We start from the raw sequence: 23084 nt of genomic DNA on the forward strand, positions 1-23084 counted from the left end.
AAATATTATTTTCCTAAAATAAAAAATCTCTGGATGCTGAAATTTTGCACGATTAATGAACTGGTGCTGACAGTGCACAACATTTCAACACTTTTATTTTTCCTCTGAATAGCCATGATTGATTTATGAAGATGTGATGCGACCGCTCCACTCAATCTCTTTCCAGATTTTCAACACAATGTGGAGTCAATGAAGCATTTTTATCAGCTGTTGTATTGACTGGATTCAGCAATTCCCCATAGCTGCCCCAGAAAAAATGATTTCATTGTCCTCTAATCCATTATTTAACACAGCGATGTCAGCTGAGCTGTAAATGACTCAAAACACAGCTGCTGGGGAATGGAAAACTGGGGGCCAAACTCAACTCGAGCAAAATGGAAAAAGGTGGAGCCGAAAAGCTGTTAAAACTATCTGACAGATTCGATACGCTCTGCAATGTGGAACAGTATTATTAATTTGGGAACTGGGCCTGTTAAATCTATCATTCCATTATTCTAAGAGGAATCCAAAGGACATTTGCAGCCTCCAGTGCAGCAGCCAGCGAGCCCTATCTGTTGTTTTAACAGTTAAAAGTGAGTTTATCTTCCATTTTAAGGTGAGGAAGTGTTTGCAGTGCCACCCAATGGACATTTGGTACATTTTCAGGACTGGAATTAACAATCACGGGCTTTTAAAAGCCACATCGTCATCATCGTTGCAGTACCTTCCTGTCAGTTTGATATATCCTTTTTACACCTCAGTCTTTGGCAAGGATTTTGCTCTCTTTTATCTAATTTTCTTCAGGAACAGCCAAGTTCCCTTACTTTTTTTTCTTTCTTCTAAATAAAACTCTTGAAAGAATGAATACTGGACCCAGAGGATTATGGAGACTTTGTTATTTCATCCATGAAGCATAAAAATGACTTTAGGGCACTTCATACTGGAAAGAGATGGTTATTAAAGGATTTAATTTAAAGTAGTTGTACACCTCAAATAGTTTTAGGATTAAATCTGTTGCTTGTCAAGATATCATGCGTGATTTGTGTAGCCAAACCCTTTTTGGTTCGGATGCAGCCTGACTAATATCCTGAATTATATACATTATATTGCTGTATCTCTGCAGTGTATGTCAGTGTGAAGTGTATTTATTTATTATTATATATTTATCTATTTAGTCTATTTATGTGATTTTTTTTAAAGTGCAGTGTTTAAAAAGTGTTGTCATAATATCAACATTGCAAAGGACCAGTGATGTTGTCTGAGCACTCAGTTAGCATTAGCCTAGAAATTAGCAAATAAAGTAGTTGCTATTAAAAACTATCACTAGCAAACCGACACAAGGAGCCTAAATCTTGCTAACAGCAAACTTAATTTGATAATATATTTATTATATTGTAAATATTAATAAAGAAAATACTTTTGTTCACTTGTCCTAGAAGAGCTTTTGACATAAACAACTGTATTTTTTTCTTTTTAACCCCACATTGCAAAGCTATGACATTACAAAGACATCAGCTGGAGTGTTGATCCTGGACCAACATTATGATAATGCAGGAGCAACAACAACACAGGGATATCAGATACACCCACCAGGCGACAGTCTGAGATTTACCTGTAAATCTACACATAACCAAACCACTATCAAGTGCTTTGAGCGCTTAATATAACCATAACAAGGTTTATTCACACATTTGTTGCTAATAAAAATCATTATGAAAGCTAATTCAGTCATTGCCATGTTTTTCACCTTGATAGATACATTAACAACTTCATTTCATTAAATTTAAAAACTGGAATCCAGAGGGAACTATCTAAAAAAAAAAAGTATTTTAAGCCTTCTTGTTTGTTTTGTTTTTTCTGTTAATATCTTGCTGGGATTTAGTTCGTGTTGCTTCGTTGGAGAATTTTGTTGAATATGAAAACGGCTTATGACATCCCTGGAAGTTTTACATTACATGTCTCAACCACCAGGCCTGCATCCTGCCCATTTGTCAAAAACAATTAATAAAATATGAAAAATGAACAGAAAGTTTGATTCCGTGCAGATAAAAGCATCAATAAATCTCCATAAACGTTTGTCTGTGAAACTCTTTAAAAGCTGATGTGGAGGACAGCGCAGCCTCTGCCAGCCTAAGCTCTGGTGGCCACTCTAAAGGAAAGTCTTCCAGGGAGCGTTGGCCTGCTGGTGTCCCCCTTCAATCTAGACTTTAATAAAGTTCCTTGCTTTGTGTATTGTGGTTCAAACTGTAAAGTGGTGGGGTCTCGCGGCAGTGCCAGCGCGAATCGCAGGGGGCACAGAAGTCTTGGAGGTCCTGGTTTTACAATGCAGCAGTTCACAATGTATACACCATCCCCCACTGTGGTGCAACTGGAGTTTGTCACTTGCAGATTTATATTCGTCTCCATTAAAGCTCTTTTACAGGCCCACCGAGAATCCTAGAGAGGCAGAGAGTGAGAGAGAGCGGGAAGAACATAAGGAGAGGCATGAAATGTAAGAGTAAAACGAGGGAGACATCAGGAACAAAGGCACCAAGAACCGATAGTTTAATGACTGTGCGAGCTGGAGAACGTGTCTGTTTAACATGATCCTTATAGATCCATTTAGTGGCAGCCCTGTTACTGTGGAACCAAATCATTTATGCCTAAAGATTTCACATGTTCGCCTGTAAAAGTGAAGAACACCGTACCAACCAAATCTGTGATTTTAGGGAGGCATAAAAGTAATAAAAGTGACTATAAATCTGACAGCAAGAGAAAGATGTCTGATTGTTACCACTTTTACATTTTAATACAAAACCAGACAAAGAAACTGTGCACAGCTTTCTTTTCTTTTTATACTCCAGTCACTGACTGTTATTTGTCATTACAGGAAGCTTCATGCAAATATTCATGTATTTATAACCAAAATACACTAAACTACATTATCAAAGAGGAAACTTTCTGTTAGTCAGACGTTCAGGCCTCAGACTGCTCTATGTGGGATATCATAGCAAGTGGACATCCCTAATATGGTCAGCTGAGGCACACTGCTCTGAACACAGAAGCCCCACCCACCTGCTGTTTAATCCTTCTGTTTGTGATGTGCATCCAATTAGAAGAGGGTTCGCTTAAAGGATAGGGGTAGAGTCCAAAATCTAATCTATGGAGATGGAAAAGAGCAAAGTAGACACATACACACATAAAAATACACACTTTTTTCTTATAGCACCTTTTATATTTTATCTATTTAGTGGGATTGATTTTTAGTCTACTGCCTTAGTTAACTCTTTATATTTTGCAAACTACAATATTTCATCAGTTGTCTTTTTACTGCATTTGAGCTTTTGCAGCAATTTATTGAAATGTGCAAACAAACATAGAGGTAAACAGGGCAAATAGGAAATGAGGCCTAAAACCAAGTTTGTATGATTCTAACAAAGTTGAAATTCAGCATATGGTATCACCGCCTTTGTTCTTCGACACAGTCTGAGCCCAAGAAAAGTTTTCTTGTCATTTCTTTAAGAAGTCTTCAGGAATAGTTGTCCAGGTTTCTTTAAGGACATTCAGAGCTGTGTCAGGTCTTTGCTGGATTTCTTTTTCTATTTATAATTAAGGACATGACTTTCAGAAACTTCATCTGCAGTCATGTGTTTTAGGCTTTCTTCTTTTGTTCTCCACTTGTCTGTTTCCTCAGATTTTTTAGGGACACACTGCACACCATGCCACGATATAAAAAAATTTTTTAGCTAAAAGTTTTTGAGGAATCACCCTTTGGTGCAAAAATAGTACTTTATTCCTGTTAAACTGTGTTAACTTAAGCATTTTACATAGATTCAACAACGAAAAGGGGGGGAAATATGTTTTTGTTGCAGTCCGCCAGTAACAATGTGCCTACAGAAACCATTTAAAATTGGTTCTTTGCAAAGTTATCTGTTATGTGTAGACACAACTCTGGTTTATCCCTTGAGTTTATGTTTGTATAATTCATATATCTGTGTTAAGGGGCTTAGCAAACAGATAAACATTAGTCTGAAATGGTCAGGTGCAAAGACTGGACTGAACATTAGAGAAAAAGCAGCCAACGTTCAAAGAAAGCCTTTCAGGAAGAACTGTTGCTCACACCTATCTTTACAAAGCAATATATTCTACAAACAATGTACAATGCTTTGTACAAATACTATACAAAATATTGAACTGTAGTTTATTGCCTTGCATTTTTTCAGTAGTTATTGGTAACATAATAAAAGTATATAATTTTCACATTAAACATCTGTAGGAGTTCCATGTTTTGCCAGCACTTATGGATGCCCAATACTTGTGTGCAATGAGAAGGTTTTTTTGCCAGTAGGCCCTCCTCAAGGCTGACTTTCTGGGTTTACTGAATGTTAGGCTCCTGATACACAAATGAAGTTTAATTTATGTTGTCTTCTGTGGTTGCTAAAAGCCATAAGTATCCACATCCTCATAAAATTGCCCTGGGAGCTTTCACAATCCTGTTTTCCATCCTGTCCAGTTATTTCTCAGTAGCCCTATATGTCTCTGTCATTACAGACCAAAGAGGGGAAAAAGCTTCTTTCTTACAGAACAGAAAACAAGTGAAAGCTCAGATTTACTCATTTAAAATTACAGATTTGCTCCTTTCAAATGTTAAATAAAGGTAATTATACCGTGATCACAAACACTGATCCTAAATTCGTGCTGAAGTTCTAACTTAAAATTACTGGGACAGAAGAGGAATGAGCTTTTTATCAAGACAGGGTAAAAAGACAGCTTTTTTCAGCATAATTACATTTAATATTTTTCTTTTTATGGATTTTTCTTGGTCTACAATAAGTATATGATGCATGATTTTCCTACTGTATAAATATATCAATTAAAGACTCAGAAATCTATGTGTGCGTGGGGTCCTCTACCAGAGGCTTGGGAGCTTGAGGTTTCTGCGCAGTATCTTAGCTGTTCCTAGGACTGCGCTATTCTGGACAGAGATCTTCGATGTTGTTCCTGGGATCAGCTGGAGCCACTTGCCTGATGTATTCATGGCTGTTTGCTGCCTCATCCTGGACTGTGGTGCTGACACTCACTAGTCCCCGGCCTCCTTCCTTACGCTTAGTGTACAGCCTCAGGGTGATGGACTTGGGGTGAACTCCTAGATTGCATGGTGAGGAGCTTCCAGGTCTTCATGTCAGTTGCTTCTATCTCCTCCTTTGGCCAACTTATTATCTCAGCAAGGTACCTGATCACAGGCAGGGCGTGGGTGTTGATAGCCCAGATCTTGTCCTTACCGTTCAAGCTGACTCCTCAGTACTTGCATGACCCTCTGCCATACTTGGTGGATGCAGTTTTTCTAGTGGCCTCTTCATGGTTCCCATTTGCCTGTGGAATCCCCAGGTACTGTCCTCTATGTCTGCAATGTTGCCTTCTGGTAGTTCAATCCCCTCAGTTCTGACTACCCTCCTTCTCTACCTCTACCTCTCTTTGTTATCATCCGACTACATTTCTCCAGTCCAAACAACATTCCGATGTCATTGCTGTATATCCTGGTGGTGTGGATCAGTGAATCGATGACTCATTCACTCCTGGCATACAGCTTGATGTCATCCATGTACAGGAGGTGGCTGACAACTGCTCCATTCCGTAGTCGGCATCTGTAGCCAGTCTTGTTAATGGTCTCACTGAGGGGGTTCAGGCCTATGCAGAACAGCAGTGGGGGCAGAGCATCTCCTTGGTAGATCCCGCACTTGATGCTGACTTGGGTAATGGGCTTGAAGTTGGCCTCTAGTGTTGTCTGCCACATCCCCATTGAGTTCCTGATGAAGGCTCTTAGAGTCCTGTTGATCTTGTATAGTTCTAGGCATTTCAGGATCCATGTGTGGGGCACTGAGTCACAGGCCTTCTTGTAATCAATCCAGGCAGTGCACAGGTTGGTCAGCCTAGTCTGCAGTCTTGGCTGACTGCTCAGTCCACCAGTAGCTGGTGTTTTGCGCCTCTGGTATTTTTGCCAATCTCTTTCTGTGCCCCGCCCATGCGCTGATCCATGTGACTGTTCATCTTAGCCGCTATGTACCAGATACTGGACCCCCTTTTTTGTATATGAGACAGAAAAATGTAATGCATGTAGACATGGTCGAGACAACCTTCTGGTGTTCAAGTGGAGCATCAGAACGGGGAAGAAAGGTGATTTAAGTGACTTTGACTGTGGCATTGTTGCTGGTGTCAGACAGGCTTGTCTGAGTATTTCAGAAACTGCTGATCTGCTGGGATTTTCCCACACAATCATCTCTAGGGTTTACAGAGATTGGTCTGAAAATTTGATAATATCTAATGAGCGGCAGTTCTCTGAGTGAAAATGCTTTTAATCATACCAAAAGTTAGAGGTGAATGGTCAGACTGCCTCGAGCTGATATAAAGGCTGCAGTGACTCAAATAACAACTTGCCATGACCAAATTATGCAGAAGAGCATCTCTGAATGCACAGCACAGAAAACCTTGAAGCAGATGGGCTACAACAGCAGAAGCCCACACCGGCTGCCATAAGTTAACTGAAACTGAGGATACAAATGAGCTGCCCAATAGTGGACAACAGAAGATTGGACAAATGTTGTCTGGTCTGAAGTATCTCGATTTCTACCATGACGTTCAGATTGTAGGGTCAGTATTTAACATGAAAGCACATCCATCTATCCATGCTGCCATGTATCAGTGCTTCAGGCTGCTGATGGTGTAAGACTATGGGGAATATTTCCTTGGCATCATTTAAACACCACAGTCTGCCTGAGTATTGTTGCTACCCATGTCCACCCCTTTACCTGTACCCACCTTCTGATGGCTGCTTCCACCTGGACAACGTACCATGTCACAAAACTAAAATCATCTCAGACTGTTTTCTTGAACGTGATGTTGAGTTCACTACACTCAAATGGCTTCAACAGTGACCAGGTCTCCATCAAATAGAGCACCTTTGCGATGTGATTGAATAAGAGAAGAGAGCTGACAAATCTGTAGCAACTGTTTGATGCTATCATGTCAATATGGACCAAAGTCTCTGAAGACTGTTTCCAGCACCTTGTTGAATCTGTGCCATGAAGAATGAAGGCAGTTCTAGATTTTACTGAAGAGGAGTCAAGTGAAGCTTCAAGTTATTACAGCTTTTTATCCTAGTACACTGTAAGTAGCATTTCTTTTTTAAAAAGCCACCAAAGACTAATGAAAATAAAACCTAAAAAAAGAAGCTATGTAGCATTCATCAACACTGACTTTTTTTTAATGTTAACGCTGTGTTGTAATTATAAGCTTTTATAAGCATAAGCTAATTATAAGCAGCTATAGGTGTATTGTAAAAGTTTATCAATGTACAGTATAACTTTTAGTAATATTTCAGTCTGCAAACACAATATACTGAAGCGTGTGTGTGCAATGATTCTTTGTTACACAAGAGGGCATTGTCTCCCTTTGTGAACTAATCATTGACCTGTTACTGCCTCTTCTCAATGCAGGAGATTAATGAAAGGTGTATAAATTCACAATGCATCCCTGCTGCTTATGTGAAGAGGGGGGAAAAGAAAAAGTGGACACAAGCTGCATGCATATGGACAAGAGGCGTACTGAGCATATGGAGGGGAGGTGTCTTCCCAGCTCTTCCTCCTCCACTCTTTCTGCTCACTTGTTCCCTCTGTCCTTTCTTTCTCTTGAAGCGAGCCACCTGCATTATGACAAAAATCTGCATCTCCATCCGAAGGGCAGGCGAGCTCCTGCAATGGTTGCAGCTTAAGAGAAGATGGACTTCAAGTCAAATTAAAAGCAGGCAGGTTGTGTAGGAGCAGCATGGGAAACTGGCTTTACAAAGCCCGCGCTATCATCTGAGTCACATCAGACACATTTCCCCCAATTCCTGCAGACATTCTGCCTCCGTCCTGTCGCGATCTGAGACTACATGCTGAATCACTGCGTCTAAACATAGATGCTCATTTGTCGCAACAGCATGGGTCAGGCAGTGCAGGCGAAAGGTGAACAAAGAGTCACGCAGTGGAGTTAAAAAGTTCAGCTGCCTGTTTTACAAAGCAAAATAGGCAGCCATATGGATGTCTTGTCTTTTCAGCTCAGCCCCCCTGAAAAATGGTGTTTGTCAGAGTAATAAAGCTGTCCCATAACCCCATAACCTTTGTAATATTCATGATCCAAAGTTTGTGCCTCGCAGGACAGCTTGATAAGTGTTAGACCTGAATGTGTTCCCATGCTCAGCCATAACAAGTACATCGTCTACCTGGGTTACCACGGGCCGAGCTAGTCCAGACACCCCACAACGCACGGCAGTTTGTTAAAACACACTCCTCATTGGTTCATCTCAGGCACTCAGCGAGAGCTGTCTTGTCTGTTTACTGATGTCACAGGCTGGACGGAGCCCATAATAGGCAATGGCTCATCTCAACATTACGACCTGTTTATAAACGAGGTGAAAAATGACACTTTTATTGCCCCATGCAGCATCCCTCTGTCCTGCCGTGCCCCAGCCTGTTCTACCTTGTCCTGTCATATCAGTGGAGCACTTCTTAAAATAAGGATAAGTCAACAAGGAGACGGAGAGAGGAGCCTATACACACACACACACACACAGTGGAGAGAACGGAGGGAGGGGATCTGGACAGTGACAGCTTTAATGCGGTATCTCATAAACATGCATTAATCAGAGCAGGGGGCTGGTATAACCGCTGTGGCATACAAAGAAGCAAGACAAAGAGAAGAAGAGACGGGTCCACCGGTGATTCACGCTTTGTGCCGTGGTCATCTCGCGTCCTCTCCAAAAAAAGCCAGCGGGGTTTTGACAGCCACGACGAGGATGCGCGCAGCGGCAGCAACGACAGGCGTCATCCTCACCATCAATCAAACAGACTCAGAGATGAATGAGAGTTTATATAATGTATGGACATCAAACAGGACTATGTGACTTTGAAAAATTACAATAATAATTTGTAATATATATATATATATATATACAATATAATCACAGTTTATGATAGACCCAGAAAGATTAAATACTGAGTAAAGGTAAAGAGGTGGGGCAAAGAAGCTCTGCAGAGACAGCAGGTAAATACAGTGATACCAATAATATAAAAGAAAACAGCATGTCCCTTTCAGGCAGTACGGTGGTTCAATGGTTAGCATTGGTGATGTGCAGAAGAAGGTCCTGGTTCAAATCCAGTCTGGGGCTTTCTGCATGAGGTTTGTGCATGCTGTATCGGCGAGCTCTCTTTAGGTAATCTGGATTCTGCCCACAGACCTGAGGTTAGGCTAACTGGTGGTTCTAAACCTGAATATGAATTGCTGTTTGTGTTAGCCCTGCAGTAGATTAGTGGCTTCTCACCCTATGAGAGCTGGGATAGGCTCAACCCACCAAGCCTCGCCCCCGTGACCCTGAATTCAATAAGTGGAAAAAGATGGATATGTCCATTTTGCATGTATTGATATACTACTCTCCCTTTATACTCAACATTATCTAAAATTAACCAAAAATAATATGTACATGCTTCACATGATACTTACTATGTATTTAGGCTTCTCATGTGATGTTATCCCATATTTGATATGATACAACCACCAGTCACAAAGGAAAAATCTGTATTTTTTTGATTTGGCATGTTCCTGGAGGTGAAACCTCCTTATATTTGCTTTGGTCTCTAGCAGATTGCTGCAGTCGCCTGCAGTTTGCATGCAAACACTCACCAGCAACTAACAGGCAGTAGCAAAACTTGAGAAAGAGCGACTTCAAAGTGAAACTTGTGCCTCAGTGCTGCATTTCTAAAGACGTAACATTTACTTTAAAGCAAACAGTTTCTGTCACCGGTTTACGCTGTACTTTTCATAGTTTTACTACAGTAGCTGGTGAGTGTTTGCAGTCAAGTCAGTACACAAACTACAGGTGAAGGCAGCAAAATGTTCCCAATCAAAGCAATTGCAAGGAGGTTGATGCCAACTTGTGAGGAAGCAGTGACTAGTACTGGTCTGTAGGCCTTATTCACTTGACCCATGATTGTCACGCATCCAAAATGGCAGACAAGTTAGCGATCAGGTGTGTGGAAAACCTCAGTACAGAGCATCTATACACCACCTTGACCTTTGCTCAGAGATCTATATTTTATATCGGAAGTTCTCTAAATTCTTTGACTCCTTTGTGTCCTAAACCAGAAAGGCAGCAGAATTCCAGTCTTTATTTCCTGAAACAAACACCAGCTTTCATAAATATACAACAAATGTAAACCACCTCATGAGAAGACGAATGCTTAAAATCACATATTTTAAACATATGGTGTTACACAATATTATATAAGAGCACAATCATAATTAAATTACTGCACATACAGATTTGCACTTTCTTTGCTAGTGCAAATTTCACACACAAATACACACACACTGCATTGGATAAGTGTTTTTGTTTTGTTTTGTTTTTTTCAAATGTGGACCCCTGGAAAAAGCTGTACTTTAGGCCACTTCTAACCAATGAACCATATTTCAATTTCACTCCTGCAGCGCAAACTGTTAGGAGTTGTCAGAGTTGTGTCAATAATGTCAGGTGCAATTTTATCAACTGAAGCACTGGATGCTGTAGTGTTGTTGATCGAAGACTGTGTAGCACTAAGAAAAGGGTACACTTAGTTAAATTCACATTATTGTGTGCGCTTTTTGCTAATCTTAAAAATACTTTTGTCTTAATGTGTCTCAGTCAGCTTCAGAGCGGCACATGCAGCAGCTGTGATTCAACCACATCTGTTAGGATGATTCAAATTGCAAATATCAGACTAAGTTCAAAATCATCTAAAAAACTTGACATGAAATCCTCTACGGGTTTATTCGTGGTATTAAATTTGCACTACCCGAGCTGAGATGCTGTTTGCAGTTAGTGGCAGGTCAGATTAAAGTGGTACAGCTTAGAGTGAAAACAGGAGATTCAGAGATTTCTTTCCTAAACATTTACCAGCATATTTTGTGCAAAGACATACCGCTGGAATATTTCCCCTTTCTGTCCACCAGAGTGCAGCAGTCTCCTCTCTCATGTCTGTACAGCACAGAGTTTGGCTGCAGGGAGCTTCAGCAGCCCCACTGAGGAGCTCTGTTATGTTATCACAGTTTGGGCTATTTATAAAAGTCCTGATTCAGCTCCACTGATGTTTCCATCAGAACAAAAAAGATAACCTAAAGGAATAAAAGACTGCTCAAAGTTACTCAGTGTAAGCATCCCTTAAAGACTAGTTCCTGCAGACTTTTTTGAATGGATGTTCATGGAGACATCATGGAGCACTGTATGATGTCTCCATAAACAGCATATGGCTCATGTGTATTTATGTTGTCATTGTGTTTCTCTCGTGTTGCTGATGTAAAAGAGTTCCGCTTAGAAGGTGTGTGAGACACAGGATCAAGATAGAGTCTGACGCTCCGTTGCTCAGTGCTGCTGTCTCCTGCCCCCTCCACTTTGTCTTCTCATCTGTGTCAAGCCTGTCCATCTTTCACTATAAACCAGTGAAGCTGTTAGAATCAGCGCTCTTCTTATTTCCTCCCATGTGACTCAGTCTAATGATCATATATGTTCTCCCCGCTGAGCCACGAGTTTGATTAATGCAGTAATATAATCTATATTTTCCCTATTACCAACAAGTCCAGTGAAAACACCGAACGCCAACGTGATCATCTTACCTACAAGTCAAGTTACAAGTCTGATAAAGCTTCTGGAGCCACAGAGCTTCAATGTCTTGGAAAAAAACATTGCTCCGAGTTAAATGCTCCTTAATTACAGAGAACATACACACTGCATACACCAGCCCGCTGCTAAATCATAGCTGGCACACCATATTTGTAGCCTAAAATAACGCTTAACAAATGTAATTTCATAAAAACTAAACAAAGATTTGTGCCTTTGATGACTTCAGTCCTCAGCGGGGATGACTGGGCTTGGGGCAGGGAGCCACAGGCAGGTTGGGAAAGTTGGGAAGAGCTTAGAGTTGGACTAACATTCACTTTCACGTACCTCCCAAGTAGCAGCCGAGTATGTCCCCTGTAAAACAGCCACACACAGTAACCTAGATGCACTCTTTACTTTTCTCAGTGCACACATGAAGCAGTAGTTAGAGCTCATCCAGCTGTTTGTGGTTCAACAGCAAAAATTAGGAGGTGAAAATATGCTCCGTGATGCATTCAGTGTAAATATCATTGCTAATTACACGTTACAGCCGAAGCCCCGCAGATGGACCAGAATAATATTTGATGTTGTCAAGATCTAAGGTGGGCCTTTCTCCAGCTTTGTCTCTTTATTCTTGGACTGTAGTGGAGCAGTTTTCAAAATAATCATTATTATCCTTCTCTTGTTATTATTATTATTATTGTCATTATTATTATTATTACTGGCCTATGCTGGGAGTTGATGTAGCCAATCAGGTCATCTGTCTAAATCACACTGTTTTATCTCCTCTCCCTTTAAGGTGACCTTCATCTGCTTTTAATTTTCCCATTATCAGCTTGTCAGTCATGTGTGAAGCACTTTCAGCTGCACTAAGGCACTAAACAAACATGTTTTGGTGGGGGTTTTTCATGCTGAAGCACTTTTAGAGTTCATCACTGAATCTGAAAAAAGAAAAAACGTATAAAAATGAAGTTTCAAGTACAAGTTTAGTCTTGTTTCAGTCATGGTGTAAAATAGGAATCTAATCTGCTACATCACTGCCTAAGTTTATCTGTAGATATACAGTGTGATCGTCTGCACCATGTCTGGAAGTGTTTTGGAAACACCCTCTGCTTCCTGTCCCCTTCATTATATAAGGAAATCGCTGTGACCTCGCTTGACTGCGGCCCCTGCACACCGGCACATATACAGTTATTATTATTGCTCTTTATGGTTTCTTTTTGCATTCATGTTTTCCTATTTCTTTGCCCCCACCAAGCCCTCCTCTCCTCCTTTCCACCTCCGTTTTGCTTTGTCTTTTTTAATCTTGTATTTATATTCTTGTTAGCTGCGCAAATAAAGTAAATAAAGAGCTGAGCGGGCGCACGTGTCTGAACCAGTTACTTCGATCTAAAAGAAGAGAGGAGCTCTATTCAAGGACGGGGCTATGAATGAGTTTCCAGTTACCATGGAAAAAATGTACCTCTGTCCCATAACCAAAAATGAAGCCTGATGCAACTTAATCCAGCGACAGCGTGCCTCGATGCCAAGCAACATACCGTGTTACGGCGTGTCACTTCAAAAACAGAGGTGTCCTCGATCAAAACAGCCAATGAATGATGAATTTCCTGTAAGTAAGGCACTTCTGAAAGGGCACAAATCTGGATCGCAGATAGCTAGACAGATAGACAGGAGCGACGACAGCAAGACGGCCCTACTTTCATCATCCTGCTGCTTTTCAGGCTTCGTGATATTTTATCCCATGTGATTGAATTGCATGGCTAGTTTATTAAACTCTGCAGCTGTTGTTTGTGAAGGCACCTAGGAAACAGAGGTAATTGATGGACCTATTGAGTTACACTCGCCGCATATGAAACCTGCATGGCTGAGAAAGTCAAGGATACTAAAACAAGCTCAACTTTGCACCTTAGCTCACTGTCTGCAAACAGAACCTGCTGAGTTACTACGAGTTGTTATGAGATATTCAGTGTGTGTATTTGCCCGTGCGTGAGTACCGAAAGGTCACGCTCTATTAATACTCAGATTCTTGAGCTTGCTGCCTCTGGTTGCTCTGCGAACAATGGGCTGAATTTTGTCAGTGCGCGAAAGATTTGACTTCCACATGCTTGGGGAAATTATGTATGTTTTTAAAGGTTATGTTAAAAATAACACCTCGTGGGAATAAAAAAGCACTCAAAGGTCATGAAAATGGAGAAAACGTCCAATTCAGACCTCCTGTGTTGGAATTTTTGTCCCATTTTTACACTAAAGGCATATTTAATTAGTAATTTTGGTGCCCAGACCACCAAATGGAAAGTTGGTAATTCAACTGATATCATCGTCATGAGTGTAATTATGGAGCAAAAGCCTCCATACAGGAAGAAACAAGACAAAGGAAACTTTCTGGAAAAAATTCCAACGTACGTTTGTGTGTCTTAAAAACCAAAAGGTTGCGTTTAAGTAACACCTGTAAAGTATAGTTCAAATCTTAAGCTCTCCAGATATTCATTCTCTAGACAACTGTGCAATAAAATCACTTTCAGCTGTGGCACAAGCTCAAATGTGAGCCTCGAACATGAGTCAAAAGTCGTCAACATCACAACAATGTGTCTCTGAGCACTTAGAAGATAAATGCTCCAGTAAAATAGGGGTCTAAATTACTGTTTTGGCTTCCTGGGCCCCCCACATTGCAACATAATAGGTGGCTTGAATGTGTCATGAAGACTGTGGCGGGGGGTTTCCCAGGGTAAAAAGAAGAAGGAAAGATGAGGAGGAGGAAGGAGGGAGGTAGGAGAGGGGGATGCTTTCTCTCTATGGTGGTAAGGGGAGAGGAGGGCCACGGAGCAGGACCAGACAGCTTTCAAGATGCTTACAGCAGAAATAGGGAAGGTTCAGACTTGCACTGGGTTTAGTTGGAGCAGAAATTACATTGAATATATAGGTTTGGGTTTAAGTTTATATTTTACATAATAAAAACTCACTTAATCCTGAGGGCTTGTTTTAATAAAACATACTTAACTATTAAAAAAAATGTATCTTATCTGTAATGTAGGAAGTTGCTTCATTTTGGTCAATGAAAATAGATCAGGGTGTCAGCAGTTGCCTGGTTTTTCATGTGTAAAGCTCATGCTCTATTAATAATCTGGTGAAATTGCACGTTTGGTCATTCCCCCTCGAGCCGCTGCTCTTCATGTGTGTGCCCGCTGACATATCGCATCTAAAGCGGGCACAAGAGAAGAGTGGCCATGTAGAAAGAAGTGATAACACAGCTGCAAACGCCACGCACATTTCCTGCTTTAGATTTTGGGGCTCGCTCTGCTTTATGTTACAGTCATCGTGGTATTATCAGTGCAACAAAATAGTCCAATAGTGCTTCTTAGAGGCTATTTTTGCAATCCAAATTTCATTTACGTTATTTAAAATTGGCTGTACTCAAAAAGAAAGTGAGTGATTGAATGAATTTCCCCACACTGCTTTAATTCAGGATAAAGCTTCTCTCCCTGCTGTTTTACCAGCCTTATATTTGAACAGTTACAAAGACTGGATGAGTAAATTGTTACAACACAATACAAATAATAAAAAAGAAAAGATTTGACAGGATTTACAGGAGTTGTACTCTCCAGAAAACCACTTTTGCGGCCTTCTGTTGTAATCCGGAGAAAATGAGGACTCATTATGAAGCACACCAGCAAGAAAAGCATGTGTTTGTGAACTCATTACGTTGTGAGGCAACAGCCATCCCACACACCGCTATTGCTTGGTTTCAGTCGAATTCCACATTGTTTACAAGCGCAGTTCAACAATTCCAAATCCCGATGATAGGTCACGGTTTTCCTCCTCTCATCTGCAGTGTCATTCTTAAAGTTAAGTAAATGATGACATAATGTTCCCTTTTTTTTCTTCTGCTTTTTTTTCAGCCCTGTCACTTTGTCTTAGATGACATCACTCACATAACAGTTTAATGCAGAATGTTCATGCTGAGCTTTACTTTGGAAATAAGTAAACAAGCAGGGGGTTGCCCACCAGCTACAGACCTCTTTATTGTATTACCTGAAGTATTTGAAATAACTAAAAGCTGCAATTTTAAACCGTTAATTTATTATTTTTGTTAATATCTCTGTCGCCAAAGTGCTTGCTCATAGGGGGACATATGATTGTTGGGTTTTACTCTGTATATATTATTGTAGGGTCTTACCTTACAATATCAAGCACCTTGAGATGACTGTTGTTGTGATTTGGTGCTGTATAAATAAAATTGAATTGAATTGATCATCTAAATAAACATGACTACACTCACTGGCCACTTTGTTAGGTACATCTGTTCAGCTCCTTGTTACAAATGTCTAATCACCCAGTCACATACCGTAGCGACACAATGCATTTAGGCATGTAGCCATCATCGAGACGACCTGCTGAAGTTCAAACGGAGCATCAGAATGGAGAAGAAAAGTGATTTAAAGGTGGTTGGTATCAGACAGGGTGGTCTAATTATATAAAAAACTGCTGATCTGCTGGGATTTTCCCACTCAGCCACTCTCTCTCTAGGGTTTACAGATAATTATCAGAAGAAAAGAGAAAATGGCCATAAGCGACAGTTCTCTGGCTGAATATAATGGTCAGAGGAGAACGGCCAGACTGCTTTAAACTGATAACAGCTTCTTGCAACCAAGGTGTGAAGTTCCAACATGTTGAATCTTAAAGGGGATGGGCTACAGCAGTTGCTATTTCTGTCCGATAAGAACAGTGTTGGTTTCACCAATAGTGGACAAACATTGCCTCATCTGATGACTTTTCATTTCTGCTGCCGCTTTCAGTAGGCTCAGAATTTGGCGTAAACGACATGAAAGCATGTTCATCTCAAACCGGTTTCTTGAACACAACAGTGAGTTCACTGTTCTCAAATGACCTAATAAAGTGGCTGAATGAGTGTACAAAACTAAACAAAAACACAATATCGGCTGAAATTCACTTAACAAAATGATGGCAACATAACCTGAAAATGAATTTGAACAAGATTATGGTGGCATTTTGATTTTATGGGCGAAATATTTCTGTGTTTGATGCAAACTGTGGAAACATAATAGCTTCATTTTTAAGGGCAAAGTCAAAAAGCACTGATATCACTCAAAAATGTCAATCTAAGGAAGGGACATCATGATAATTAGTGGGAATCTGAGCACCTGTCACCATGCATGCCTAGATTAAAATTCGTATAGTTGTTGATACTGCCATTAAAATAGCCAACTACAACATATTGCATACACCAGCATCATCAGGAAATGATGGTGTGTGGACTCTTACTCACTCCTAGGAAGTGGTTGAGCTGCAGTTGATAAAATTATGATGATAAAAGAATAATTTCCACTTATCTCAAGTTGAGAAATATCCTGCAAAAAATAAATAAATAAATAAATAACGACAAAACAATTTAGAAAAACAGATTCAGAACAGAATGGCTGCTGTTTTAAAACCAGCTCTAAACCAATGAAGTGTAACGTGCACAGTGTGGTGGACTCATAACAAGAATGATTACCAGAGCCATGATTTTGTGCGATATACTATGGGGAATAACGCATGCAAGCACTGAAACAATGCAAAATGTGCATCAGTTAAAGATAACAAGATTATGTAATGGTGTTAATTAAATGCCCTTTACCTTATGGCCATGTGTGACAAGTTAATCTCAGTTGTTTTTATCTAAATGACAAGTTACTGACTGTCATTGGTCAGATTTTCCAACTCAACAAGTCAGGGGAGGCTTTGATGTATATGTTTACTGAAACTGATAAGTCTACATGACTGTGAGTCAGCCACCTCAGTCATGCTGTGTCTCTATTGTAATTTCTGTCTTAACTTTATTATATTTTAAAATGATAAATCATTTCCATAAAATGTATTCTCCTGTTTCTTCTGCTCTTGGCTGCTCACTTATGGGATCACCACAGCAGATCATCTGCCTCTACCTCACCTTATCCCCATCAACCTCCTTCACTACAGCATGAATCTTCTCTGAGGTCTTCTTCTTTTCCTCCTGCCTGGCAGCTCCATATTCAACATCCTGTGCCCAATATATCCACGATCCCTCTTCTACACATGTTCAAGCCATCTCAGCTTTGCCTCTCTAACTTTGTCTTCAAACTGCTCAGCCTGAGTTGTCCTTCTGATGTACTCATTTCTAATCTTGTCCATTCTGGTCACTCCCAAAGAAAATCTCCACTTCCAGGTCAGCCTCCTGCCTTTTTGTCTCCAAACCATTCATCATACCGGGTCTCACTATCTATCTTATAAACTTTCCGTTTGCTGCCATCGTTCTGTCACAAATCACCCCTGGCACTTACACCTACCCCTACTCAACCCTGCCACACCTTCTTCCTGACCTCTCTTCTCCACTGTATATTATTTTGGATAAAGTCATTGTTAACTTCAACCAATCCTGTATGGAAATTTCATTTTTGATGACTTTTATGTCTGATTTGGTAGAGATTTTATGCCAGATGCTCTTCCTGACACAACCCACCCTGTTTACCAGGGCTTGGGACCAGCATCGTGCCAGGATTCTTGTACTAAAGCTGCTGTAAATGACCAGTTGAACTATAACCTCTCGAACATGTCTCTCATGAATAATATCAAGTCATTTTAAACCAATCAGTGTCTGGCAAAGTCAGTTTTATAAATCCATTTTTTAAATGTGGAGCAGAACTGTCATTGAGATTAAAGAAGTCTTTTTCAAGAGAGATCTGACCAAAAGGAGGAAGAAATTATAACGTAACAATTCTATAACGTTATTTTAACTGGCCAAAAAGGACTGGATTGAGTGGAATAATCCAGAGTCATAATGATAGTTAGGTCATTTCTTTATTTTACATATAATTTTATATATAATCCTTTCATAGCCTGTTTACTACAGGCTATTTACCAATATAAGAAAAGAAAATTGGGTATAAAAAAACACATTTTTGGCAGATCATCACTTTTTGGCATGGCAACAGCAGCAGAGGTACACTGGCTTATGCCCCCATGGCTGGGTTTTCTATATAAAATGTATTAAAAGCACTAAAAGTAAGCTAGGAATGGTTCAAAACTGACAGCTGTTGCGTGTTGTGTGTGTGAGACAATATTGATGATGTCTATTGATGATTATTGCATGAAAGTGTGTGTGTATATGAATCATGAGGCAAACTAGACCAAATACAGTGCTGTGAATCAATACATGCATGAATACGATGTGTTATTTTCCGATAAAGTGTCACTCTGCTGGGGGAGGAGCCTCGAGCCACCAGATACACTCCAAACATGGCCACAGCAGCTTCACGCAGAGACAGCGTGACATATGGTGTCACCACACTGAGCCCCGGCCTGTTTCTTGTGCAGTGGTCAGTTTGTGGCTGTGTAGCAACACATGACACTTCAAATGTCCGACACGTGCCACAAGCGATAATGAACCTCCGCCGCTCTTCGCTCTGCAAAGCTGTGGACTCAGCAGCTCCAGATGACAGCGTATTTATCTCTTCCCACTGCAGAGCCGGCAGTGTTGTTTGATATCAATTTGATCTTTGCAGAATAACATTTTTCTTTCTTTATGTTCACTCTCCGAGCTCCTTGTCCTTCCCCGTCTTTGGCTCCACTCCAGGTGGCATATTTGCATTTGCTTATTTGCAGAGACGTCAATATGGCACTTGTGTCATACCTGGAGACCCTCCCTGTAAGCTCCCTGGTGCACAGGGGTGGAAATGAGCCATGACCCCTTCTCTCGCATTTTATCTCTCTCTGGCCCTCGCCGACCCCGTTTGTCTCCCCGTCTCACACTCCTGTTTGTGTCTCTGTTTGTGATGCAGGAGGATAATTCATATTCACCAACTAAGAGCTGACTGCAGAGAATCGGAGGCCAGAACTCATTTACAGCAGAAGTACATCACAGTGAGTGGGACAGCTCGTCCAGACTAATCTACATCACAGGTATAAATATATATACGCTGTGCTGCCAAAAGTTTGCAGACACCAAAACTTTACACCCATAAGTGATCGTTGAACATCTAATTCCAAAACAATGACCTGCCAACTGCTCAGATTTAGATACAGGAGATGGTTTTTGATGTTTTGCACACTTCTTTATGAACATTATGAAAGCCCACTGTTTTCTAAAAGAGGATTTCGTTTCATTTTCACGAAATATTGTAACCCAAACTATTACAAATGTGCACCGGTGTACAAATCTATGTGGACATAGACATGGCAACTCTAAAAAAAAACATCCTTAAAGCACTCATGAGCAGAGCCTGAGGGGGAGAAATGCATATTAAAGGCTGTAAATGAATAATTCACATGTTCAAAAAATCTGCTCATTTACTTGTTTATGGAGATATCTGAAAAGCTTGATACCACTCTCATGTCTGCACTGTAAATTTTAACTGCTGTCTAGCTTGGTTCAGCGTAAAGACTGAACAGTGGAAAACATTAATGTGAATCTGTTAAAAGATAATCAAGCTACAAAACTCAATAATTATCCTGCACAAAACCACTAATCAGGAACCAAAAAAATCAGTCTTAATAAGGTATTCTGTGCAGACAGGGATAAAATCCATGCCTATTCTACTAAAAAAGAGCATTTTGGTTTTTTGGCCTGAGTGAGTCAGCGAAAAGAGTGAGTCAACAAATGTTTGCCTGTATAGATGGCAGAAAAGGTAAGACTGCTTTGCTGTGTGTGCAGCTGAGGAATTGTTCCTTCTGCTATTGTGGCTCTGGTGTTGATACCTCAGAATGGTGTACACTGTTCACATTGTGAATCTTTGTTTCTTTAAACGGTGGCTAATGCCCTTCAGAACACAGCTGCAGAAGATTTCCTCATCAAGTCTTTGTGCAAGTAAGGTTTGAGGGATTGAAATGAAGAAGTAAATTGGCATTCTAATGGCAAAGTCATTCTAAACCTCTCTGGTTTCCTGGTGATTGCATTTGCAGTAGTTGCAGCAGCCTACTAAGGGTCCTGAACGCTGAACCCATCCGACCACTTTCAGTCACAAGGCACAGGTGGTAGGCAACGTGTATCCAAAAAATTGCAGTCTGACTCGGACTGACTGCGTTCAATCTCAGATTGCCGTCTAATTTAGAAACACATCGCCAACACACTGGAATCAGAGAGCAACTCGTCTGCGACACATTCATTTCCAGAAAGCTTTTCGTTCAACTGGTTGCATTCTGGTTATATTCTGTATTAAAGCAAACCTGCCTCATTTGTGGAGGAATTTATGATTCTCTCGAGTTTGTTTCATCACGCTTCCCAACTTGACCCCAAACTGACAGCACACTGATTCCATATTACTGCTGTTTTATCACCAAAGTTGCTTTAAAGACAGGAGCCGACTGCGAGCGGTCTCGATCTGGTCCCTGTCTTCAAAGCAATAATTTCAAAGGCAACGAGATCACTCATTTTCAACTCATTTCAATTCAAATCAATTTTATTCACATAGTGCCAAATCACAACAGCAGTTGCCTCAAGACGCTTTATATTGTAAGGTAAAGAGAAAACAGAGAAATCCTCATCAATCAGATGACCCCCTTTGAGCAGGCACTTCGATGACAGTGGGGAGGGAAAACACCCTTTTAACAGGAAGAAACCTCCTGCACAACCAGGCTTAAGCAGTGACAGTCGCGGGTGAGGGGAGGAAGACACAGCGGTTCTAGTGGACGTTAGCAGTGGGAAGTTCAGCCAAGAATTCTATCATATTTCATGACTGTTTTGGCAGACTTTAGAGTCACTGAAAGGAGAAAACCTGGTCACAGTATCAAATTAATACACCAAATAAATCCTTAAGTACAGTTATTTTTAGGAGAATCAAGCTGTTCACCATTCTTTCATACTTTTTGCAATCCTTTTGCCTGCCCATTAGCTCAAATCCATATTGTACATTTAGTGTAGTTTATAATAAAGTTTGCTGACCGGCAGCATTTTATTCACAAGGTCTCAGCAGAGTGCTGCTGCAGTGACATTTAGGTGAGATGTCACCCAAGTGCAACAAAGGAAACAGTTTTGATTGTAACCAGCGCAGCCGTCCTCAGGGTTGGAGTTCCTCTCTGGATTATGTCACCTTCTCCTCTGACTGGGAAGTATGCACACACTTGACTGTGCGTGTATGAATGTATGTGTGTGTGCACCTGTGTATGTGTGTGTGTACAGGAAAGGTAGGTCCTCCTCTCAGGCCCCCTTTGCCTAATACGTCCATGCAGGGCTCACTGGAGAGCGGCGTGCAGCAGCACAAAGATCAGGGCTATTCTGGTGCTGCCAGCCGGCCCAGTGCTGATAGGAAAGGATTAATGAGTCGTGGCACTCATCGTTCATAATTAGAAACAACACTAAAAACTATTTTTGTTCTTGTTCCTATGGAGAGATCTTGACCCCCATTCCCCACTAGCCATGAGGCAGCAGCCGCCTGTAAAGTTGGAGTAAATTTAGGCTCATAACTCCTGTAGCTATGTGACACATGGTTCAATGGAAGGGAGCGCAGATAATTCACAACTCTTGCTGTGTATTCCTCTGGGTGCTCAGATGTCAAGACAGCGTCTCCTGTCAAGACTTCTTTTTCTCTTTTCTCTTGTCCAAAAATTATGATTTATTTCTTTTGTGCTTTTTAGTTCTCAATAATTATTAAACCTGCATTTTTTTTGTGGTCGCTTTGGAGTTGTAGACACAACATTTACATTTAAATACACTTTCTGGACACTTTATTAGGTACACTTTGCTAGTATCAGGTGGGACTCTTTTTGCCTTGGGGGCACAGGTGCTGGAGGTCAATACTGACACAATAACATCGCACAGTTGCTGCAGATTTGCTGGCTACACATGATGTGAATTTCCCATTCCACCACATCCTACAGGTTCTCTATTGAAGTGAGATCTGGTGACTTTTGAGGCCATTTCAGTGAAGTGAACTCATTAACTTCATCATTCATGGTCAAAAAAACAGTTTGAGGTGATTTCAGCTTTGTGCCATGGATTGATATCTTGCATGAAGCAGCCATCAGAAAATGGATACACTGTGGTCATAAAGGGATGGACATGGTCAGCAACAATACTCAGGTAGGTTGTAGCACTAAGTAAAAGTGTGCGCGGAAAAGATCTCCCACACTGTTACACCTCCACTACCAGCCTGAACAGCTGAGACGAGCCAGGATGGATCGATGCCTTCGTATTGTTACGTGAACCTGGGAGCAAAAATAAAGACTAAGACCAGGATAAGGCACTATTTTTTCTTCTGTTGTTCAGTTTTTTTGAACCAATTAGAGTTGGACCAGCCCATCTGGCACCAACAACAATGCCACATTCACAGTCATTTAAATCACCTTTCTTCCTCATTCTGATGCTCAGTTTGAACTACAGCAGGTCATCCTGACCATGTCCATTTGCCTCAGAGTATTGGGTTGCAGCGATGTAATTGGCTCATTCGATATTTGTGTTAATGACCAGTTAAATGTTTTGTTCACAAAGTGG

Source organism: Perissodus microlepis, chromosome 15 (genome assembly GCF_051167445.1).
Source record: "Perissodus microlepis isolate ML-2025 ecotype Zambia chromosome 15, ASM5116744v1, whole genome shotgun sequence".
Classification (NCBI taxonomy): domain Eukaryota; kingdom Metazoa; phylum Chordata; class Actinopteri; order Cichliformes; family Cichlidae; genus Perissodus; species Perissodus microlepis.